Raw genomic sequence first — 19,274 nt, 5'->3', positions numbered from 1 at the left:
AAATAGTAGCACTACGTACATAAAGAGATATAGTGCAAAAAATGATCCAAATTCATTTAATTTCATTACAAATTTTAAAACTTTATGCACGCGTGATAACCGGCATACAGATTGTGAGTTGTGACATCACATAAAAAATAAAGGGAAAGATGATGTGACAAAAGTGGTCTAGTTAGAGAGATGTGAAGAGGAGCATTGAAATTTCAATCCAACACCACCAAGGAAGACTTATATCAACGCAATATTTTATTCATTTTATGTCACAAGCCTACCGACAACATGTATAAATATCTACTGAGTTTACGATTTACATCCATGTGCAAGACTTTCCAGTCAATGCGGGTCTTCCTTCTATCAGATTAAATCAGGGGTAAGGAAAACTACAGTAATATCGGTTTTATACAATGTTTTAAAAATTGAATTGACCGGCGACTTATGGTCATTACTGGTTCACTGGTTCAACCGGTTCACTGTTCGAACCATTGATTGAACCCAATGGCGGATCCAGAAATTAATAATCGTGAGGTCGAAATAAATGAAATAACTAATATCTATGTTCTGTTGTAATAGAGTCATATTCTTTCGACGCGAATATTAAAAAAAATGACTTTGTTATAGTAGAACATTCTAAAACGAAAAATATTTCAACTATTTGAAACGTTAGGAAATATATATTTAAATAATTATTTTAAATAAAAAATTATTAAAATTTAAATAGCACTGTGTTATGTACAGTGTTATGCTGTACATGATAATTGGATTCAACTGAGTATTCAAAATCTGAAAACAATTAAATATAATTTTATTATTAAATTTGTCATATGATAGTTTGGATATATTTAATAAAATCACCAAAAGTCAAAATATATTCAACTAAGATAAGCAAAGTAATGAAATCAATAAACAGTATATTAATTATTATGTTTATTTAAAATATGATAAAAATGAATTTACGGATTAGAGAAAAGAATAATACTTATTGATTAGTACTCTCTTACTACAAAGTTGAAAAAAGAAAATGATAAAAATTTCCTTATAGAAAAAGTAAAAATATCATATTAATGTTGAAACTTATGCTACAGTTTTCGTATTCAATGTTATGAAGAATTAATTTAACATTGGAACTTATATTAAAATACAAGGTAAAAATGAATTGGGATTTAACTAATTTGTAATGAAGAAGACCCAATTAATATAAAACTAATATAGGAAACAAAACCCCTTCTTCTCTAAGCCGCCAGAACTGATATTGACGACGGGGCGGAGATGTAGAGACTGTGGGGTCGGCGGCTGATTGAATGTGTTTTCAGGCTATTCACCGGAGCTGGCGGTGGGGTCGGCCGACCCCACCTAGATCCGCCACTGGTTGAACCGGAATAATAATAAACACGTATATTATATATTATTATATACATATAATAACATATGTGAATAAAAATAAAAAATAGCCTTATAAAAATATTAAATGAAATATTTGGGGACTGCAATCAAGATTTTTCCACGCACTACCATGCCATGCTTGTCACTTTGTCAGCTTGCATTAAAACTTGAGAGTTCAAAAACCAAAATACATGAGACCAATAGCTACACAAGTCTTGCAACAAGTCTTTAACAAAATATATGAGTTTATCAAAATACCAAACTACTGACTCAAAACAAAATACTTATCATCTCAATCACTTTCATTTCCAGCATTAAGATTAAGGCAACTAATGTCACAAAAACAATCGTTGAGGCTACTAGTATATCCATTATCAAAAAGTTTAATGATTTAGTATAAGAATATTTAGTGTTTATATTTTCCCAAGATGGCCTTGTGGTGGAGTGGTTTAACTTCTACTAATTAGAGTGGAGGTCATGAGTTCAACTCATTTCAACAACAAAAAATTTTGGAAAAAAAACAAAAAATCGATTTCCGATTCGATGTCGGACCGGTCCGACCGGCCGGTTCAGGCGGTTCTTAACGGTTCAACAGCACACTGGTTTAAATAGGTGAACCGGACCGGCCTACCTACCGGCTCGCGGTCGGACTGGTCGAACCGGCCGGTCCGGTCCAGTTTTTAAAACATGGGTTTTATCATATTGGAAAATATCAAATTTTTGGTATACCTTGATTTTTGATGCGGTATAATATCTTACAGAAATCTTTCTGTAAGGTGACAATATAAATTTTCATATACCGCGATATATCTGAAATTCACTATATACCCTACTCACGGTACATACCAAAAGTATGTTACCATATACATGGTACATACCCAATTTGCGATATACATCGTAAAAAATAAATATACTTATATTTAAAATATATTTAAGATTCTATCCGTCCAAAAATAAATATACCTACCGGCTCGCGGTCGGACTGGTCGAACCGGCCGGTCCGGTCCAGTTTTTAAAACATGGGTTTTATCATATTGGAAAATATCAAATTTTTGGTATACCTTGATTTTTGATGCGGTATAATATCTTACAGAAATCTTTCTGTAAGGTGACAATATAAATTTTCATATACCGCGATATATCTGAAATTCACTATATACCCTACTTACGGTACATACCAAAAGTATGTTACCATATACATGGTACATACCCAATTTGCGATATACATCGTAAAAAATAAATATACTTATATTTAAAATATATTTAAGATTCTCTCCGTCCAAAAATTTGAGAATTGATACGGGAGATAAAATTATTTCCATTTTAGAAATCGTTTCATTTTTAATGGACAATAAAAAAAGGAAAACGTTTCATTTTTAATGATACAGATGGAGTACGATTGACTCATGCTAAATTTGCAATCAATATGTCACCCACAAGTATATGGGGTATGTAGCACGTGGCAAGTTGAAATTGTCGATCCTCGAAGACTAAATGCCGGCTTGAGTACTACGATCCAAATTTGAACACTATCTAGACTAATAAAAGGGGTTTTTAGTTTTTCTTAAACTACGAGCTAAGAACAAAGAACAAGTAAGCAAATAAGAGCAAATTAGGAAAATAAAGCAAATAAAAGGTAGTTTTCACACAAATTGGGAAGATAGGGATATGGATCTGTCGGTATGGATCACAGGTGTCACCTAGGGATCATGCTCATCTATTGAGTCTCATGTGTGGCTAGGAAAGTCGGGTTGATTGGTTAGACCCCCTCGCGAGTGCATCTAACGTATTGATCGGCCTCTAATGTAGGAGTCTTCTCCCTACACTTCAAGACCGACTCCTAAGACCTACGGACCCAAGCCCTCTCTCTAGCTATGCATCTCTCGATAACATAAAACGCACGGAGTTGTTGATTATTTAACAATCTAATCAAGCATTTCTCAATGACAATAATTAGAACAAGAAATATCCAATTGGTAGCTAAGCAATTAGATAATGAAAAAACTCAATAACCAACAAAACCATCAAAAAAGAGATAGATAAACACAAATCAAGGTTTAACCCATGGATTCCATACAAAGTTCACCAATATCCCTAATAAAGACTTAGTTACTCATAGTGGAAGCTAAAACAAAAGAAAATACAAGAACAACAAAGGAAAACATGATCGGAATGAAAAATAGAACTCCCTAAGGTGGACTTGATGTTGGGGAGAGTCTTCTTCTTCAATCTCTTGAAGATGGAAGCCTCCTTGCCTTCAATCCTCTTGAATATCTCGATTCCTCTCTCAATTTTCCAGTGGGGGAAGTTAGGGTTTGAAAATGAGTGAGAACCCTTTTATACTCGGAGTGAAAATCAGGATTAAGTGAGCAATTATTCAAAACACCCTGCCGGGTGATCTGTAAGTGACGAAACACCCGACTCCCTGAAGCTCGACTTCTTCTTCAAAACACCCGATCGGGTTTTCCGGAAAATGGGAATCACCCGGTCGGGTTTTTCTTCTGGAGCCCGCATAGTTTCTGCAAAACACCCGACCGGGTTTTCCGGGAAATAGGAAACACCCGGTCGGGTTTTCTCTCTGGAATCCTCGTCAAAATTCAGCTTCGGCTCGTTTCAACCTGATTTCATCACAAAACTACGACAAACCCATTAACTCGCCTAATTAGTGTATATGTGGTGAAAAACCTATATTAAACACCTTAAATCATCAAAAGCACTCTCTAATCACCCATAAAACAAGCCTAAACTATGAGTTTGTCAACTCCCCAAACTTAAACACTTGTTTGTCCCTGAATAAGAAGAAGAAAATAAGAAAACTAACTCATGTTAGGATGTTGGAGTGTCATCATTGCCTCAGTAGAAATAAAGTAATCAACAAGTATCAATGGCCTCGTAGACAAGTATAACATTATAAAGTATTGCTTCAAGCTACTATCATGTAATCAACCTTGCCAATTTGCCCTCACAAGGAGAAAATGCAATGTGCATTTTAGAAATTTCATTCACTCTCAAAGTATATAGGCTCATGACATAACTTTCAAATCATCAAGTCATGCATAGTTTACCATAGGCTTGCTCGAAATCTACACTATCCTCTACTACGGTGTGACTAAAGATCTAAGGTCCGAAAGGTCTTCTCTATAGGTTGTAATGTAGGCTCTTTGGATAGGTGAGGTAATTTTTGGCTAAAGTGACTTTAATCCCCAAGATACGACATATTCAACTTCACCAACTTTCTTCCCCAATTTTAGCTAGTTCTAGGCTTTGTCTAGACTCTTCTCACCTATCAACATTCCACTTTTGTCTTTTTCAACATTCAAGGCACCATTTTCACCAAAAACCAATTATTCACCATTTTTCACTTTCATTTTTCTTTTCTTGGATAAGGCTCCAAACCACGATGGTATCTCCCCGGTGAAGTTGTTAGCTTCGACATTTATCACTTGTAAACGTCGCAACTTAGAGAGCTCAGATGGTAAGACGCCCGTTAAACTGTTGGAGCTGATGTCTAAAACTCGGAGAAAGGATAAGTTTCCAAGATGTGGAGGGATGGCACCTTGGAGGTCGAAATTGGAAAGGTCTATGACAGTAACTCTTTTGTGTTTGATACCACAAGAGACACCAATCCATCCACAAATGGGAGTGTGAATTGACCAATTTTTATGGAAGATGGCATTAGGATTGGAAACAATGGAGTTTTTTAAAGCAGTGAGAGCGTCTTGATCCGTGGTTAGATTGAAAAATGGTGTGGAAGAGGTGAGGGAAAAGAAGTTTGATATCAACACCAAAACGCTAAGATAAAACAAGCAAATCTCCATAGGTGGTTGCATGTGATAGTTCTTTTTTGTGTTAAATTTGTGGGTATGTAGATGAGTACATATAGAAGGAAATAGGTTGTATTTTTCAAAATATTTAAGATCATTGTAGCTAGTATTTGAATGAGAATAATTTTAATTGTGCATGATGGGTCCTCTCTCTTTATGTAATTTAAACCATGGAAGATGCCAAAAAATGTTGTTAGGGACTTAACTGCAATGTTTTATTTCTAAACATCAATTCAATAAAGGGTTAGATATTGTCAAAAAAAAATGGTAGGGATCTAACGTATGATTAGTCTTGGTATATAAGTTTTAGCATTCCCCCTTTTAAGAAATTAATTTCGGGCAATCTAAAGCCAATTTATTTTCAGACAATCTAAGGACAGATTAATCTTGGGAAATCGAATATCAATATACATTGATATGAAAAGCAATTATTTTAATTCCGGCCTTTTCTGAAATTCAGTAGGAGATGTGATACGGATATATCTATAGAATATTTCTCATATCTCTATTGTTATTTTATCATATCTTTTTCATATCATTATTATCTTATTCACCAAGTTAGGTTATTCATAGTAGTATTATAAATAAGACTCCATATCATTATTATCTTATTCACCAAGTTAGGTTATTCATAGTTATAAATAAGACCTATTGTTATTCTCATTAATCAATCAAGAAATACAATTACCTTTATCTTATTTTTATCGCTTATTTCAGTTCGGTATTGATCTTGGTTTGATCGAAAGACAAAGCTCTCGCGACTACCTCGTCTACCTTTTATCCCTCCGACGATCGCCTCCGCGATGCCAGAATCTTGTTAAGAGAAATCATCTCTTAACAATTGTTGCACAAAGCTTGGATAATATATCCAAATTGAAAAAAAAAAAAAAAAAAAAAAAAAAAAAAAAAAAAAAAAAAAAAAAAAAAACTACCGCCAAATTGGTTTGCAGGAATCAATTAGAAAGTTATGCTTACACTTAATCATAAAAATCATGAGATTAATACAGATTTCCTTAACATTGTAGTTCATATATATATCTTGTTAATTAGCTGTGAATTAATATAGATTTCTTTAACATTTTATCAAGAATTTCAAATGGTCATTGGTCATGGACGTTATTTATACTTTTGTTAGTTATAAGTATATTATTTGTGTAATTAATCTTATGACGATGAATGGTAGTTTAGTTAATAAGATGATTCTCCTTTAACCAATAGATTAGGTGATGAGAAACTCCAAAATTAGCCCAAGACTTGTTCTTGTAAAAGTAACACAATTAAAACTACAAGCATTACTGTAACATCCCAAAATATGCTTAAATAAAATTTATTATTTCAATAAAGAAATATCTAGATTATGACCAATAGATACATATTTTGAATTAAAACTGATCATTATTGATGGAGATTGAGCTTTATTTTAAAAATAGGAAGTCTTTGGTATTAAGAGTTGAAATTAGTGTATGGAATATTGTGAAGAGAGAACTAAAATGATTTTTGATGATGTAAATTAATTAGAAACAATACTCCTAAATTGTTGATTTTAATACATACGTCTTGTATACTCCACAAAAGTGCCGATTAGTTTTAGTGGAGTTAAGGAATTGTTTAGTTCTCAACTTATTCTTCAAATAGAAAAAATGGTCTAGAAGGTGGATAATATTCTAGTACTATTATGAAAACAAATTGAATGACACGTCAATTAAAATGGAATTATCTACAGGAAAATATATAACCATGTGTAGTAATATATAACTAGACACTTGTCTTTAATATATAACTAGACACTTGTCTTTATACTAACCACATAATTAAATAAAGAATTGTTGTACATCCAATCTGGTGCTGCCATGTGGCACAAAACATGCAATATTTTAAACACAAAAATGCAATCTAGTTGTACATGCATTTTCGCAGATTGCATTTTTGTTGTATGTAAATTGCATTTTATAGTTAGACATAAATTTCTTATTATGATTTGATTACATATAAAGGTTGATATAAGATATGTATTCTAGGATGTGAATAGACATAAATTTCTTATTATGATTTGATTACATATAAAGGTTGATATAAATTATGGGGAATTGATATGAGACCAGTGAAATTGTTTTTGTTTGAATAATCGTGATATCAAATGGTGACATCACTTATTCGGTGGATTTCTTTATCGAGTAAGAGGTGTTACAAGTTTTGGTATCAGAGCCTAGGTTTAGGCGTTCCTAAATTCAAGATGAGGTCGATATGTGATTAATAACATATTACATAATATGTTAGATTATTTCCTATATCGATGAAGTGATGCATATTCTAATGTATACCTATTTTAACTATGTTAAAAGAGATTTTACATATAGTGAAGACAATGAGTTATCAAAGTACGAGATATATCTTCTTATATGTGACTGATGTAGTGATTTTGCAGATTCGGTGAATCCATATAATTCAAGTTTCAGTAGCATTCTCTTATCCGAATAATCTATGTGATTTTTATGTTATGTGCTCTTATGTGTGATAGATGTGATTATGTGTTTAGAATATGCTTAATAAATTATATATTGTATTATACGATTTGAGTGAACATAATGGGGCCATAATTGCTTGAATTTCATTCTAGTGATAATAATATGAAAGTGGATATGTTGTGAACTGGAGTAGGGTACTATGCATTGATACTTTATTTTCTTATGTAAGTTAATTATAATGGTTATATGCTTATTGATATACTTAACTATGATTAATAATATAACCGAGTATGGGTGCTATGCGTTAAATATGAAATTGGAAAATCAGATATGACTTTCTAGTCATAGCACATTTTTTTTGGTTGATATATGATTATTATGTTAAGACAAATTATGGTTTAAGTTTTACGAAATTATAAATGATTTAAAGCTATATGAAGTTTTATGAAATAATTATATGAGATGTTGTATCTAAGAATACGTGGATGGATTAATGCAATGTGATAGTATTATGTGAATATATGTGTTAATGAGTGAGATGATGAAGTCCCGTGATTATATATGACTTATGTGACTATCAAATTCATCCATATTATTTAATATGGAATTGGAATCTAGAACTTGAACGAATGCAATATAATTAGTTGGGGATTAACCAGTCAGTAGGTTAATTGAATTTATGTTAATAGTTAAATGGCATGAAATAAGGTATTAAAAGATCTAATGGCATGAAATAAGGTATTAAAAGATCGAAGTTTGTACTATGTGCTAATAATTGAGGAGTAGTAATTAAGATACTCTCCATCATGTGAACTCGTTGCTGTTATTGCCTCTCCGGCACGACGTTGCTACGCCGCTGACCTCCTCCGTCCGATGTGACCTATCTCCATCTTCCTTCTCTTCCAATCTCCATGAAAGTGGGATTTAAAGCATAAAGTTCAACATGCTCAATCCCAAAGCTTGTGAAATTAAGGTGACTATTGATTCTAACTCACTTATGCTATCCTCTGTTATTGAATTCAGAATCAACGTGGTTGAATCTCAACTCTTGTGAAAGAAATGAATAGGACTGAGTACTTACCTACTCTTGCTTTGGTGAGTTTGTTCTAGTTACTTGGTTTGGGCAATAATTTAGTCTCTAACCTGTAAATTGAATTTGAATTGCAAATAAAAGTCGAATTTGAGATGAAATAGAGAACTGAGTTTGGTGTATTTAATTGTGTTTGGAATTATGCTGATTGATAGGTGTAAATATGATTTTGTTTAGAACTTACGAAAGAAAGAAAGAAGAATTTGAAGCTTATGTTATGGGCTGTAAAGAACTATGGAGAAGATGATTATTGATCTAATGTTTTGGAAGAGTGTCCGTGAGTTAGGAAGAGAAAGAAAGGGGAAATATGTCTTGCTTGATCAATAATATAGTACACAAATATATTGTTGAGCATGAAGTGTTAGAGGGAATTACTCAAAATATGAAATACTTGTACTTTATATCGTCCTGCCGGGCTGTACCGGTTAGTTTCGGTCACCCCAAATTGATAAAATCCTATTATAAAATTTTCTTTAGACATTATCATCACTTACGAAGGCCCCTTCAGAATTTCAACTCATTTCCTTAACGTTTGCTATTATAAAAAATTCTTGGAAAACAGTCGCCAGAATCTGTCACAAGATGGCAAGCTGTAATAAAACGTTTATCACTCCCTAATCCCTTGGAGTTTTGGGATTTGCCTTTTTGTAAATTAAACTATACATCAAGAGTTTCTTGTGGTATAGGGCTCGACTCCTATGTTGCTCCGAGCAAAAACAGATTATTATTTAAAGATAGTGTAATGCAGTGAATTTTGAAAGCTCCAAAAATTGAAAGAAGAAATAAAATTATTTTTGCTAATTAAAGGTTATTCTTTTCTTTTTTTTTTTTTTTGGTTGGAAATCTTCTTTTGCGGGGGGCTAATTACATATATTTGTGAGGCAAACGTAGTTGTTCTAAAGAATTTTAGTTATCATAATACCTAGTCTTGTTGATAAAAATTGATGTGGAATATGCGTGTGATGATATAAAGGTGAACAAACTACAAATATTAGTTGAAGAAAGGAAAGTGGTGCATGGCTGAAAGGAATAGTGAATCAAGACTTTTGAACATTATGAGGTATAGGGTATCATGCGTTCAAACTCTTTTTCATTTTACTTAAGTTAATGGTATGCATAGGTCAACGAATTTTTTTTATAATATGCCACTGATGTAATTACTTGCAAATAATCTGATTGAATATGAATATGGTGTAATAAACATGAAAATGGGTATTCAGAGATTACGTTGCTAAGTTATATATTGTTATTGGTTGATAAGTGTGATGCAAATTGAGATTGATATGCTAAGGCAGTTTATGGTTTGAGTACTATGATGAACTTTGGGGGCACAATTGTTATGGATCATAGAATGGGGTAATTATTGACAAACATGAATTGTGATATCTGATATTGGTGTGATTGGAGGAATGCTATCTGACATGGTGTGATGGAAGGAAATGATATTGATATATGGTGTGATTGAAGAAATGCTATCTGACATGGTGTGATGGAAGGATACGATAGTAATGTATGGTGTGACTGGAAGAAATATTACGGGATATGATGTGATGGGAGGAAATGTTATACGACATACATATAATGGTGTGATTGGAGAAAATGGTGTATGATGCATGGTGTGAGTGGAGGATTCGATCAGGCCTTACGCTGGGGTATTTTGCTAAGTCCAAGTGCTCGTGTCAGTTGCTTAGCACACTTGGTGCATATATGTGCAATTATGTAATAATGTTTGTGAAAACATATGAGAATAAACACATGATAATGCATGATTTAGTATATGTGATCATACATGTGTTATGGTAGAATATTGTGTGAAATTTCGGTTATAATTCTGATATACCTTGAAATCTGGAATATGAGAGCGAGTTTTGCTTGAGTTTTAATACGTAAAAGTTTGGGTATGATGGGAGGATTCGATCTGTCCTTGCTGGTGCATTTGCTTAGCTAGTATATCTGCGCTTATCGCTAGGCACAGTGAAGGGATAATTATCTGTTATTTATTGCACCTTGCTAAATTTTGACATGTGATGAATTACTGTCTCATTATAAAATGCTCCAAGGTGCTCCGAATCTTTGAGAATAGTTATATGTTTGTTTTGACTTTGGAAATCTAATATCAAGTCTGAACATCTGAAATATGCAAGTTTTGCTCTGATGGTTGAATTGATAATGCTACTAAATTATGTCCAATAGGTGATAACATCATGCTTATGTGATCTTGATAAAACAATATATGATTGTGGGTTAATGTGACATTATTGACGTAATTAATATAGTACATATGTTATTGAATGTGATGTTAAATATGAGATTTGATGCGGAATATGTTGCTGTTCACTGACTTAGTTAAATTTCGAGGACGAAATTTTTATTAAGGGGGGTAGAATTGTAACATCCCAAAATATGCTTAAATAAAATTTATTATTTCAATAAAGAAATATCTAGATTATGACCAATAGATACATATTTTGAATTAAAACTGATCATTATTAATGGAGATTGAGCTTTATTTTAAAAATAGGAAGTCTTTGGTATTAAGAGTTGAAATTAGTGTATGAAATATTGTGAAGAGAGAACTAAAATGATTTTTGATGATGTAAATTAATTAGAAACAAAACTCCTAAATTGTTGATTTTAATACATACGTCTTGTATACTCCACAAAAGTGCCGATTAGTTTTAGTGGAGTTAAGGAATTGTTTAGTTCTCAACTTATTCTTCAAATAGAAAAAATGGTCTAGAAGGTGGATAATATTCTAGTACTATTATGAAAACAAATTGAATGACACGTCAATTAAAATGGAATTATCTACAGGAAAATATATAACCATGTGTAGTAATATATAACTAGACACTTGTCTTTATACTAACCACATAATTAAATAAAGAATTGTTGCCACATATATATATATATATACACGTTTCCATCACTAAAAGGGGGAAGGAGAAGAATCGGCCTCCATATCTCACACACGGGCAAGTAGGCTCCTTAATTCCAAGGTTAAGGCCGTTTTCCGATTAAGCGAGCAACGTATCACGAATATGGTGCTAAATCAAGGCACAAATCCTTTACCGGGGAAGAAGAAACCGGCCATAGCTGCTTCAATTCTCAAGCTTATCTTACTGCATTTCTTTCAACATTTTGGTGAATCGAAATTGTAATTGACGGAATAATGCAGAGTTGAGGTAGACCTTTGATCCTAGTCTATTTATATGACCCAAAATTGATTTAATATTGAGTTTGGAAATCCGAAAGTTTCATGCATCTCATGTTTGAATGAATGGTGATTAAATTCTTAAAATTGTTGTAGGATATATGATCATAATATGTAATTGTCATGTTTTCATAACTATTTTATTCAAGTTGATGAAATTATACAATTATATCTATAGGGTACGGATTGATAATATTAGCCTTAAGAATAAGCTGTTATTATATTATTAAATGGTTGAAGTAGCTACAGATATATATTCTAGGATGTGAATAGACATAAATTTCTTATTATGATTTGATTACATATAAAGGTTGATATAAATTATGGGGAATTGATATGAGACCAGTTAAATTGTATTTGTTTGAATAATCGTGATATCAAATGGTGACATCACTTATTCGGTGGATTTCTTTATCGAGTAAGAGGTGTTACAATTACAACAACAACATAAACAACATTACAACAAACATTAAACAAGCATTACACTAAAAGGATAGGTGTTCCATCCCACAAAAAGATAGAACAAAAATAGAATGGACGAGGGGATCGGAATGGAAGAAATTGAGGAGTGAACAAATGATCTCTTGAAGACCGAAGGACCTCCACCAAAAAGATGATGGCAACCCTTGGCAACTTTCATCCAAGTAACCATTTATATCGACTCACTCGCTAGCTACACGACACTAGGGTATACTTTCGTTCGAGCTCCGCCACTAAAGGTATACTCTTTCGAGCTCCGCCCCTAGGGTATACTCTCACTCAAGCTCCGCCACTAGCTATATGGTGCTAGTTGTGAATTTACCAAGTGGCTAACCCTGGGCCAACCACCAAGTAATCATAGCCCGGCCATGAATTTTTCCAAACATTCATCTCACCCAACATGGGGAGGGACTCTCACAAAGGAGACACTCTTTTTCTAAACTCAATCTAATTTCTAATCTATTACAAAAGATACAAAAGGCTCTATTTATAGATGTGGGAGATTGGAAGATGAAAAGTCACTCAACTAGGGTTAGAATATGAAAAGGCACTTAAAATAATTCAAAATCCCGCCTTTTGAATTCTTCTCGGACACAAATCGCCCGGTCGGTTGTTTTCATGCAACAAAACACCCACCCGCGTGAACTTTCTGGAGTCTCCTTTGCTTGACTGCGTGACTTTCGTAAAACGACCATAACGTCTTCATCCAAGCTCCGATTGAGTCGTGTAAGATACCCACGCGAAGCTATTTCGATGAGGAAGACAATGGTGGTCTTTGAAGAGCATTTTGACATCATAAAGATAGGCGAATCGTTGCTTAAATCTGACCCCAGTTGCGGCTTGGCTCATTATCACCCCTTCACCTCACTTTCCTTGGTTTAGCTCTACCCGGATTCGCATCATCCTTTCCTTCTTTTTGAAAGGATTTGTCCCCAAATCCGGTTCTTCAATTCTTCTTTAGGGCTATTACAACAAATACAACAAAACAACAAACTTTACAAGAACAAGAACTTGGCTCCGATACCAAATGATGAGAGACTCCAAAATTAGCCAAAGACTTGTTCTTGTAAAAGCAACACAACTAAAACTACAAGCATTACAACAACAACATAAACAACATTACAACAAACATTAAACAAGCATTACACTAAAAGGATAGGCGTTCCATCCCACAAAAAGATAGAACAAAAATAGAATGGACGAGGGGGATCGAAATGGAAGAAATTGAGGAGTGAACAAATGACCTCTTGAAGACCGAAGGACCTCCACCAAAAAGATGATGGCAACCCTTGGCAACTTTCATCCAAGTAACCATTTATATCGACTCACTCGCTAGCTACACGACACTAGGGTATACTTTCGTTCGAGCTCCGCCACTAGAGGTATACTCTTTCGAGCTCCGCCCCTAGGGTATACTCTCTCTCAAGCTCCGCCACTAGCTACATGGTGCTAGTTGTGAATTTACCAAGTGGCTAACCCCAGGCCAACCACCAAGTAACCATAGCCTGGCCATGGATTTTTCCAAACATTCTTCTCACCCAACATGGGGAGGGACTCTCACAAAGGAGACACTCTTTTTCTAAACTCAATCTAATTTCTAATCTATTACAAAAAATACAAAAGGTAAATAGATGTGGGAGATTGGAAGATGAAAAGTCACTCAAACTAGGGTTAGAATATGAAAAGGCACTTAAAATAATTCAAAATCCCGCCTTTTGAATTCTTCTCGGACACAAATCGCCCGGTCGGGTGTTTTCATGCAACGAAACACCCGTCCGCGTGAACTTTCTGGAGCCTCCTTTGCTTGACTGCGCGACTTTCGTAAAACGACCATAACTTCTTCATCCAAGCTCCGATTGAGTCGTGCAAGATACCCACGCGAAACTATTTCGATGAGGAAAACAATGGTGGTCTTTGAAGAGCATTTTGACATCATATGGATAGGCGAATCGTTGCTCAAATCTGACCCCAGTTGCGGCTTGGCTCATCATCACCCCTTCACCTCACTTTCCTTGGTTTAGCTCTACCCGGATTCGTATCATTAGGACTTCGGGTCATTCATTTTGCCAGAGTGTAGGTGTGTACATACGTTGTAATTTGTAAGCATCGTTTGTTTTGTCTTGAATTTTCCACAAACAAAAGTCTGAGTCTGTTTCGTGTGAGTGAATGCAACGCCAACGCCAACTTCTTATAGTTGAATGGAAGCTATAATATCATCGTTTGTTTTTTCATGAATTTTCCACAAACAAAATTAAAGTCGAGTCTTTTTTCGGGTGAGTGAAGCCAACGCCAAATCACATGCATAAACACAATTTATATGCTTTCAATTAAGAATACTTCAAATTAGCTCTACTCCACACACATAAATTCATCAATCTCTATCTCATTTTTCGTTAGTCTCTTTTGTGATAATATTCATCAGTAGTTATTTAAAAAAATATATCAAAATTATAAACCATATCAACTCTAGATAGTCAATTTTTATCTATTGAACCTTTTAAAAAATTATTCGATAATAGTTATAACAGATTCTACAAAATAATTAATATAGATAATAATAACTACAAAGTTAATTAATTAAAGTATACTCCCTCCATCCCACAAAAGATGTAACACTTTCCTTTTTAGTTTGTCCCGCAAAAGATGTCACATTTTCCTTTTTGGAAAAAATTCTCTCTCACGTGAATATAAAAATTATATTTTCTCTCTCCATTTAACACACAAAACAAAACCTCCTAAAATCCCTGTCGTCTTACAAGTGTGACATCTTTTGTGGGACGGAGGGAGTATAAAATAGTGTCAAAATAGCCAAATACGTTTGATTCGATTCAAACTTACAACTTTCGACTTTCAGAATGTATAGCATTTTATCAAAATAAATTACACATAAAAACAAAATACTAATATATACATATATGCCGTGTGATGACCGTAGCGAGACCAACCTTATTGCTTGATTGCGATTAGATTAAAGCATACGGCGTGAATTCACGAATTGTGGCCTTCAATAAATAAATGGTAATAGTTTATAAATGGCAATAGGGTCCGTCCACGAATAGGAGTCCGGTTCACTTTTATCGTAAATGGTAATAGGGTCTCACCTTCACCTAACTTATTCCACTCACATTTCATTTAAAACTAATATATACAAGTGGGACCCCTATTCCACTAATTTTTTCCACCCATTTTTCTTAACATTTCTTAAAACCCGTGCCGCCAATAAATGAGATTCCTAATGGCGGACGGAGGGAGTATATGTTGTGTGAAAAAATTATTTAAATTGAGATAGTTATAATCATTTAAAATTTGGAGATATTTTCTAACTAACTTTTTGTTAATTGACATTAATACCCCTAATTAACTTTTATTGTACACTTTATTGATACTCGTGGTTGCATTATCTTATACATTGATTTAATCCAAAGGCTATTGCTTAGTTACAGTTAACAATTTAAAAGTGACGTAAATAACACACCCTGTTACTCACTAGTGTAATGAAAAATTGGACAGCTCAAATCATAATTCGTTAATTGCCGGATTAGATTCGGTATTCCCAATTGCTCTCATTTATCGTATCCTAGCACAAAATTAATTATTTTGATACTCCTTCCGTCCCATAAAAGTTGAGACAAAACTTTTGGGCACGGAGATTAAGAATTTATATTAAATAAATAGGAGAGATGAAAAAAGTAGGAAAGATAAGAGAGAGTAAAATAAATGATGGAATAAAGTAAGAGTGATTAGATGTTTTGTCTTTTGTTAAAAAAGAAAATGACTCAACTTTATTGGGACGGACTAAAAAGGAATACGACTCAACTTTTATGGGACGGAGGGAGTACTACTTAATGTATGAAATTAATATTACTGTTATTTACTGAAAAGAAATACTTTTTAAATCCTAAAATTTATCAACTTCTGGCTCTCCAAAAGTTAATTTTTAAAAGATTATTAAGTCCAAAAAATCATACTCCATCTCCATCTATCAAACTTCAGGCTGTCCATCTGTCAACTTCATTTAGTTGTATAATATCATCGGTTGTTCTGACATGAAATTTCCACAAACAAAGGTCGAGTCTGGTGAGTGAAGGCAACGCCAATGGCATGCTTTCAAATCCACTTCAAAATAGCTCTACTCCACATTCCACAGGGTATCGATCAATCTGTCTATCAATTTGGGAGAAAATTCTTTTTTTTTCTAGGGCACTTTAAACATTTCATAAAAGGTGTATTTTGTTATTTAGTTCCCACAAAGGGAGCGACGCATGACGGACATGCGTTTGTTTTTACCGTAAGACGCATCTTCTTCATGCGTCTCTTCAAAAAACAATTTTTTAAAATGCGTTTTTCAAGTAAGACTCATAAGCATCATGCGTTTTTTAAGTAATCGTCCAAGACTCGCGGCTTCTTTTTCTTACGCGATTTGTTCTGGTCTGTGCAAGGTTGTTTAATTTCGTTGAGAGACGCATGTGGCTCATGCGTCTTTTATAAAAAAAAAAGTGTTTTTTTATCGAAAGTCTAAAAACGCATGTCCGTCATGCGTCACTCCCTTTGTGGGAGCTAAATAAGAAAATACACCGTTCATGGAATGTTTAAAGTGCCCTAGAACAAAAAAAGAATTTTCTCTCATTTTGGGTTGGATTCTTTTGTTAAAATAGTATATACTCGATCTCATAGATACATACAGAATTATGTGGAGAGCCAGTCACATTTCACTTTACCATAAATGGTACTCCCTCCGTCCCAACTAAGTTGAGTCACAACTTTTGAGCATGAAAATTAAGAAACTTTGTTAAAAAAAGAAGAAAGATAAAGGTAATAAAATAAAGTAAGAGTGATTGGATGTTTTTTTTGTCAAAAAAGGAAACGACTCAACTTAGTTGGGGCGGAGGGAGTAAGTATGACTCAGATTCCACTAACTCACGTCACTCACATTTTATTATAAAACCAATATAAAAAAGTGGTCCTCATATTCTACTAACTTTTCCAACTCATTATTTTTTTTACATTTCTTAAAACAAATGCCCACACCAAAGTGACTGTTAACATGTGATAGAAGGAGTAAAAGAGAAGAGAACATGGAAAAGCGAAGAAAGAATATAAAGTTCGAGAGAGAACGAGGTAAGAATAAATAAAAGTGCGGTTTTGGCTAAAAAGGGAATGACTAATTATAGTACGTCCCAAAAAATTATATTAATCGTTTATAGTGGAACGTGAGGAGTATATAAGTCCTAGAATTAACCATATCTTGAGAAGTTGTAAGTTTAGTGTTAGGGCATAATTGTTGCTAGGATTATGCACGAGAAAGTAATCTGATTTTTTAATTTATAAATTTAAGTATTAGTTTAATTTTTAAATAAATAGTGAAAGTCAAGAGAACCCTGAAAATTAAGAAAATAGGGCAACTTTCTAGACTTAATAATTTTGTTCGATCACTTGAGTAGATAGAGCTCAATGCTTAATCTTAGATAATGACAAGTAAGAGCAGAGACAGATGTAGGAAACATAACTCATGGATTGTAACTCATTTTTGAAGATAGTAGTCACCAAACCTCCAACTGAGAAGCTATTGTAATTTAGACCAAGAAGAGTCAAATTTGGGAAAGTTTTGGAAGTTGTCAGTTGCTAAGAGAGAGCGAGGAATGTTACCATAATAAATTATACATCCTCCCAATTTAGATGAAAAAGATTGGAAAGACATTCAAAGTTCAAAAATATACAAGAAAAAATATACAAGAAAATGAGGCTTTGAAGAAGTTAAATGACAATTTGACGTGAACCCTTCATAGTGAGCCACCTTGATTATAAGGTTAGCAAACGTGGATGGAATGGACCGGGATCCTTCAAAGCGCGCCTAACTCCGTAATCTATTAGCGATAACTATACAATTATTAATCTTATGACAACAAATTGTGGTTTAGTTAAGTAGGATCATTCTACTAATTTGTAAGTAAAAAAACTATTTAATCTAATTTATTATGTGTAAATAAATATTCATTTTTAGGTTTCAATCTATCAACTTCTTATAGTTGTATGGTAGCTATAATATCATCCTTTGTTTTTTCATGAATTTTCCACAAACAAAAGTCGAGTCTTTTTTCGGGTGAGTGAGGCCAACGCCAATCACATGCATAAATACGATAATTTATATGCTTTCAATTAAGAATACTTCAAATTAGCTCTACTCCACCCACGTAAATTCATCAATCTCTATATCATTTTACGTTAGTCTCTTTTGTGATAATATTCATCAGTAGTAATTAAAATATACACTTATTTTTCTCATACCAAAATATACGTTGAGAAGTTATATATTATATCATAATACATCACAAGTAATTTAGGGGAAAAAATATCAAAATTATAAATCATATCAACACTAGATAGTCAATTTTTATCTATTTAGGTACAATAAATATCTTAATAATGACTACAAAGTTCAGCTAATTAAAGTATATAAAATAGATTATGGAGTAGTAAATTATACTCCGTAGTAAATGGGTGATCAAAATAGCCAAATACGTTTGATTCGATTCCAAACTTACAACTTTCGAATGTATAGCATTTAATCAAAATACATTACACATAAAACCAAAATACTACATATATGCCGTGTGATGACCGTAGCAAGACCAACCTTATTGCTTGATTTGCGATTAGATTAAAGCATACGGCATGAATTTTACGAATTGTGGCCTTCAATAATAGTAATTATAATTTTATAAAGTAGTTCTTGATTGATAAATAAATAAATTATTCAGAGAAGCATTTAAATTACAATCCATCCATGAAACTGCACATAAGACATCCGTGCCGACGCGTTT

The sequence above is a fragment of the Salvia hispanica genome, chromosome 2 (genome assembly GCF_023119035.1).
Source record: "Salvia hispanica cultivar TCC Black 2014 chromosome 2, UniMelb_Shisp_WGS_1.0, whole genome shotgun sequence".
In the NCBI taxonomy this organism is placed as follows: Eukaryota; Viridiplantae; Streptophyta; class Magnoliopsida; order Lamiales; family Lamiaceae; genus Salvia; species Salvia hispanica.
The sequence above is the reverse complement of the archived record's forward strand: the minus strand, read 5'-3'. Positions refer to the sequence as shown.